Source organism: Babylonia areolata, chromosome 17 (genome assembly GCF_041734735.1).
Source record: "Babylonia areolata isolate BAREFJ2019XMU chromosome 17, ASM4173473v1, whole genome shotgun sequence".
NCBI lineage: Eukaryota > Metazoa > Mollusca > Gastropoda > Neogastropoda > Buccinidae > Babylonia > Babylonia areolata.
In genome coordinates this window covers 1419331-1426311 of record NC_134892.1, presented here as the reverse complement: position 1 = coordinate 1426311, position 6981 = coordinate 1419331, and the positions used below count along the sequence as shown (strand labels likewise).

At 50.9% G+C, this 6981-nt stretch overlaps 1 protein-coding gene across 3 annotated transcripts in view; it reads right to left on the bottom strand.

Annotated features, from left to right (window-relative positions):
• LOC143291428 (sodium- and chloride-dependent glycine transporter 1-like) overlaps positions 1-6981 on the bottom strand; it is a 96724-nt gene that overhangs the window by 65403 nt on the left and 24340 nt on the right. The window lies entirely within an intron of this gene.

Below are 6981 nucleotides of genomic sequence, written 5' to 3'. Positions count from 1 at the left end.
CAGCCAACGTACGTCCTCGATACAGACACGCGAACAGATCAGGTGACAAAGCGTGTGTTGGTCTGGTCACCTATAAGGGCAAGGAGGATCACAGAGTGTGGGAGAAGCCGTACATTCCGCTTGGTGAAGCGAGCAGTATAGGTAGGAATCACTCATTAATATCATTATGTGTTCTCCAGTACTGGTCAATGGTAGGAGGCGGCGGGGGTGGGGGTGGGGGTGGCGGTGAAAACGTGGGAGTGTTTGAGAGGGGGGGGGGGATGGAGAGGGTGGGGGGGGGGGATATGAGTTTCAGTTTATACGCTATACCCACATCTGCTCGGCAGATGCCCGACACGCGCGCTGTGTCAACACTGCATAATGCAATACATCTGTGCACCTGTTACATCGGAATTTACACAATTTTTCCAGACTTTGTTGCCATGGGTTCTTTTGCAGCGCGCCAAGTGCGTGCTGCATACGGGACCCCCTACGAATGACTAGACGCTCAGTTTGATTTTCCAGTCAAACTTTCGCGAAAGGGTGAGAGCGGGATTCGAACCCAGACCCTAGAGGCAACTGTAACGGAAGATAAGCGTCTTGACCATTCAGCCACCTTGCAGCTTTAGATCTGGTCAAGGTGGAACTGACTGATTAAAGGAGACTTACCTGGAAAGCCACCTGCCATGCTGGGCACATTACGGCCTAGTGACAGCTTCAGTTTCTCAAGGAGGCGTCACTGCGTTCGGACAGATCCATACACGCTTCACCACACCTGCTAGGCAAATGCCGGACCAGCAGCATATCCCAACCAGCTCAGTCAGGCCTTGAGTGTGTGCTTATATATTTGTGTACCTATCAGTGGATTTCTTCTATTGCCAGAGGACAACACTCTCGTTGCCATGGGTTCTTTTTCAGTGCGCCAAGTGCGTGCTGCACACGGGACCTCAGTTTATCGTCTCTTCCGAAAGACTATAGACGCTCAGTTTGATTTTCCAGTCAAACTTGGGAGAAAGGGAGAGCGGGATTCGAACCCACATCCTCACGGACTCTCTGTATTGGCAGCTGAGCGTCTTAACCATTCTGCCACATTCCTCCTCCTTACGGCCCAGCCGCTAGGTAAGTACAGCTCGCACACTGAACCGTCAGTATGGAGGTGTGTGGCGCCCTGTTGGGTGGTGGGGAGCAGGCAGAAGTCACGACCAGCACACCTCATACCGGACCACGTCCCACAACTGAACTCTGACCAGGCACAGACACTGAGATCTTAGCGGTGTGGAATGGACCAGGCCATAAATTTTATCATGACCACAAAGCTCCCCCCCCGCCCCCTCCTCTCCTCTCCACCAACCCCCCTTCCTCCCTTTATTGCCTCCCCACCCACCCCACCCCTGGTCACACCACCTCTGGGAACGGTTTGACGGACTTAAAAAATAATACATACATCTATTTATACGTCCGTGGAGCGGCTCGCGATGGCGGGTGCTCGATCCCCCCCCCCCCCCTCCACCCCCCACCGTGGCCTCACCAAGGCCATGCTCCCACCCCACCCCACCCCCAGCCCACCGCCCACACACAGCACTTTCTCCACACCCTCCTCCCCCGCTTAAATCGATGACTTGGTGATATTACGTATATCTCATTGCCTGTAATTTGTGTGCCATAGTTGCCAACAGCTTCTCCGTGCACTCATGAGATAGACAGATAGATATATAGATGTACTGGCCTACATATTTTCTTGTTTAAACAGGGAGACGTAAAAATAAAAATAAAATAAAAAAATTCATAGCTTGCCCACCACCACCACCACGTGATCTTTTCAGTTTCTTTACCACGTGATCTTCTTTACCCATCCGGAAAATCAAGGGCAAGTTCGTTGTGAAAAATGGGACAGTGTGTGTGTGTGTGTGTGTGTGTGTGTGTGTGTGTGTGTGTGTGTGTGTGCGTGTGTGTGTGAACGGGGTGGGTGTTGAACGCCACCCTGTTCTGAACTCACCACAACAAAAAGTGTCAGGTCACTCGGCCACAAATCCCCCCCCCCCCTCCCCCCGTGATCTGATCACATCACATGATCACACCTCGGCCATTTCAACCATGACCAAGCCGGTTGCGAACACACACACACACACACACACACACACGTGATCTGTGTGTGTGTGTGTGTGTGTGTGTGTGTGTGAGTGTGTGCGCGCGTACATGTATATTTGTGTGTGTGTGTGTGAGTGTGTGTCCAACAACAGTTCCCCCCCCCCACACACACACACACACCACCCCCCGCCATTCTTTCACAGGTTCAAGCGTCAGGCCTGCACTTTTGTGGACTGACACCCCACCGACCACGTGACATAGTGAGGGAGGTGTGAGGTGGGCAAGAGGAGCGGAGGTGGTAGGAGGCATGTGACTTGGGGTGGGGTGGGGTGGTGGGGGGGAGATGTAGGTGGGTGGGGGGAAGGGGATGGCGCCGAGTCACGTGCGTGTGGAAGGGGTGGCTGTGATGAGGGGAGGGGTGAGGGGGGGGCTTAAGCCGGGTGATGACGGTGACGGCAGGTTTATCCTCAGCACCATTTTACCAGTGCCGCGGGGGGGGGGGGGGGGGGGGGGGGGGGGTGAGGGGGGGGCTTAAGCCGGGTGATGACGGTGACGGCAGGTTTATCCTCAGCACCATTTTATCAGTGCCGCAGGGGGGAAAGAAAGACAAGACAAGAAAAGAGGAAAACAAATTGAGATTTTATAAGAGTGTCCATATCATAAGACTGTGTGTGTGTGTGTGTGTGTGTGTGTGTGTGTGTGTGTGTGTGTGTGTGAGTGTGTGAGTGTATGTGTGTGTGTGTGCGTGCGCGCGCGCATGTGTACGTGCGTACATGTGTGTGTGTGTGTGTGTTTGCTGCAAGTGCATGTCTTTGTGTTGAAAGGTGTATGTCAATGAACATTGCCCTGCTATTTGTGTTTCAGTTTTCTTCTCTTTTTTTCTTCTTCTTCTTTTTTTAATATTGTTCTACTCTTCGTGGGTCCAAACGTGCATTGTCACGCACGCGCATCCACACACACAAAGACACACACACACACACACGCACACACACACACGCACACATACACACACCCACGCACACACCTATACACATATATACATCCCATCACCACCAACAGAAGAAAAGTAATGAACATCCACACACACACTGCCCTACAATCCCCCAACACCAACCATCCCCCCAAAACCTGTGTGTGTGTGTGTGTGTGTGTGTGTGTGTGTGTGTGTGTGTGTGTGTGTGTGTGCGTGCGTGCGCGCGCGATGGCGCACTTCCAAACTTCAAACCGTTATTGCAGTATAAGAATAAACAGAGTCGGAAACAAATAAAACACAACATTCAGGCAGCGCAAAGTTGTTCGTGAGGCGCTTGGTCCCGTACAACCAACCAGCCCACCAACCAACCAACCAACCAATTAGGCAGGCTACCCCCCCACCACCCCCTCCCCGCGCCCCTCACCACCACCACCACACACACACACACACCCCTGTGTACCAACGTTCTTTTTCCAGTAACGTTCCCACGGACGGCAGGCCCCGAAACCACTGCCGTCCTGACACTTTTTTGACCGGCTGTCACGAGCTCTTTTTCGTTTCGTAGGAACCGCAACCCGAGCGAGAAGGTGAGGAATCTTAGTGACGCCCACACGAGTCAAGACACGAACTGATTAGCTGGCTACCTATAGTTAGCTAGCACACCCCAGCCAGGATTCTGAGGTAGCGCCCTCTCGTGGGGAAGAATCGTTGTGTAGTCACTCACTCAGCCACAACCGTGTTGAGCGTTACACTGATGCCCTGATGACCCGGGTAACCAGTTACACTGATGCCCTGATGACCCGGGTAACCAGTTACACTGACCGGTCACACACCTTCGCCTGACCACTGACGGCCAGGAGTATTTTCATTATAAGATGGTCATGGTCTTCATGTCGTCCCTAAAGATTGGGCACCACTGTATTGTATTGTACTGTATTGCATTGCTTTGTATTGTATTGTATTCCGTGGTGACAGCTGTGTTAACGTAAAGACTGGGCACCATTGTATTGTATCAGACAATCAATTTCGCAAGAACAGATCATGTGACGTGCCTCTATCTACCTATCCATCGAGAGAGAGGAGAGAGAGAGAGAGAGAGAGTGATCAAAAAGTCAACAACAAAACAAAAAAAAAATCCTGTTGTAACGCACGCTCTACCTCAGTCGACAGCCATTGAAAAATAAATAAATAAATGGATAAATATAAATGTATATAAAAAAAATAAAAGAAAGAAAAATATTAATAAATGAATAAATAAACTGAAAAATATATAGCAAAAAATAATATAAAAAATTAAACTGAATAAATAAAAAGACAATAACGATAATAAAGAAACTAAATAAGCCAACAAATGTGAAGACAAAGAAGGGAAAAGAACGCGAAATTTTCTACACGAGTATGGCGAGAGTGACCTTCACCTTGCCCGTGAGGTTACATAAGTCGTGTCCAGTGGACCAAGACGTGTCACGGGTTGTCAGCTGCCGTTAAGTCAGTTCTCCGTTAAGTCGGTTCTAAAGCCTCCTGCTACTTTCGCTGACGCCGCTCCACGCCGGGAAGTACAGGCCCCAAGAAGCTTCACTCTGGCCTCCAGACATAATTCATTTGTCCGGGGCAAAATGTTCCTCTGGGAACCTGGTACGTAACGCGGGACGCAATCTGTGTGTGTGTGTGTGTGTGTGTGTGTGTGTGTGTGTGTGAAGGGGGAGGGGAGAGAGAGAGAGAGTGTGTGTGTGTGTGTGTGTGTGAGTCAGAGACAGAGACAGAGAGAGAGGAAATTCTATTTAACCAGGGAAATGAGAGACAGAGAGAGAGAGAGAGTGTGTGTGTGTGTGCGAGAGAGAGGGGGTTGGGGGGGGGGGGGGGAGAAAGAGAGAGAATGTGTGTGTGCGGGTGTGTCAGAGACACAGAGAGAAACAGAAAGTGAGAGACAGACACAGAGAGAGAGAATGAGAGAGTTTTCTTCATATCATGCACAAGTCCAAGATTACCGTGAACCCCGAAAAAATGCGTTGTATATATAAAAAAAATATATATATTACCCAATTTTTGAACGAATTTCAACACACCATCTTCTCCCCCCCACGCCCCCCAGCCCCCTCTTTCCTCTCAGCCCTCCTCCCCCCCTCCCTTTTTTTTTAAAAATTTCTGCTTCTTATTCCTCTGTGTTAATACAGGCTTTAACTCCCACGTTCCTTCACCTCAACGAGTGGGCTCTGACGAGTTAAATCGGTTTTAATTGCATCGTCAGCAGCCACACCATGTCAACGGAAGCGGATACACACGTAAAGGGCGTGCTTGCGTAGCAATACCCCAGCAGACGCTGATATCGATTAAGGGATCTTTAACGTGCCCATATCCGATCCGATCATGTGCAGGCGTGTAGACGAAGGAGGCAATGGGGCTTGTAGGTCTGCATATGTAGAATGTTGCTCTGGCGAAACTGAAAAGTACAAAACCACCCGTACTTATCCTAGCAGGAGATGTAAGGACTGGGAAAAGGACCCTTGGCATGTAAGTCTAATACAGCATGTCCACTTTTACTGACAGAGAGAGAGAGGGGGGGGCGGGGTGGGGGGGAGGGAGACTTGGACAGAGATACGAGAGACAGATGAGGGGAAATGAAATTATAGATTAATATACAGGAGACAGAGAGAGAGAGAGAGAGAGAGAGAGAGAGAGAGAGAGAGAGAGGGAGGGAGGGAGGGAGGGAGCAGGAGACATGAGAGAAAGGAGAGACAGGGAGGAGATACCGGAGAAAGACATTTTATAGGAAACACACACACACACACACACACACACACACACACACACACACATACAGATACATACACACACACGCATGCACACACACACACACACACACATATATACACACACACACACACATACAGATACATACACACACACGCATGCACACGCATGCACACACACACACACACACACACGCACACACACGCACGCATGCATGCACACACACAAAAAAAAACACGCGCGCGCGCACACACACACACACACACACGCACACGCACACGACTTAGTTCAAGGTTACAGCCTGTGCGACACAGCCACCAAGCACAGCCGCCAATCTCCCACATCAAACCAACAGTGATTTATGAACCTCTGTACCGACAACACACGCTTGCCCACACCTGCTGACCAACACACACTACGTGTCCAGCAGCTAAGCCTAGTATGGTAGTAACCCGCTACTGTGTGTAGTATGGAACTGACCAATGGCGTAGTTCGGTCAACGTAGTCACGTGTAACTGTCAAAAAGTTAGAACCAAGCAGTGCAACTGGCACCGCTGGGGAGGTGGTAAGTTCTACAACTGAAAACGCGGCAAGCGAGGGTGGAGGGGGAGGGAGTGGGGGGGCACAGGGGGAGGGGGAGGGACGGGGGAAAGGGTTGAGGATGGTGGGGGAGAGAGGAGGAGGAGGAGGAGGGGGCGGGATCATGAATGGGAAGTCATGCTGGTTGGGAGTTCAGTTCACTTCATTTTCTCAAGGTAGCGTCTCAACGTTCCAACAAATCCACATAATTATATATACGCTACACCACATCCGCAAGGCGGACGCCTGACCAGTAACACAACCCAACCGAACCTACTGGACAACACGGTCGGCAGTAGCTGCGGAAGCGTGTCCATGGGCAGGGAGGGGGAGAAGGGAGGAGGAGGGGGAGGGAGGGCAGGGAGGGAGTGGATGTGGTTCACTTCCCTTCAGTTCAGTTCCTCAAGGAAACGTCACAACGTTCGGACAAATCCATGTACGCTACAACACATCTGCCATAGCAGATGCCTGACCAGCAGCGTGACCCAACGCGCTTGTGGATGTAGATGTGGATGTAGATGTGGATGTGGAAGGGTAGAGGTGGGGTAGTGTGAGCTAGGGGGTGGGACGTGAGTGGGGGTGTGATGGCGTGGGAAAAGGTGCCGTTACTC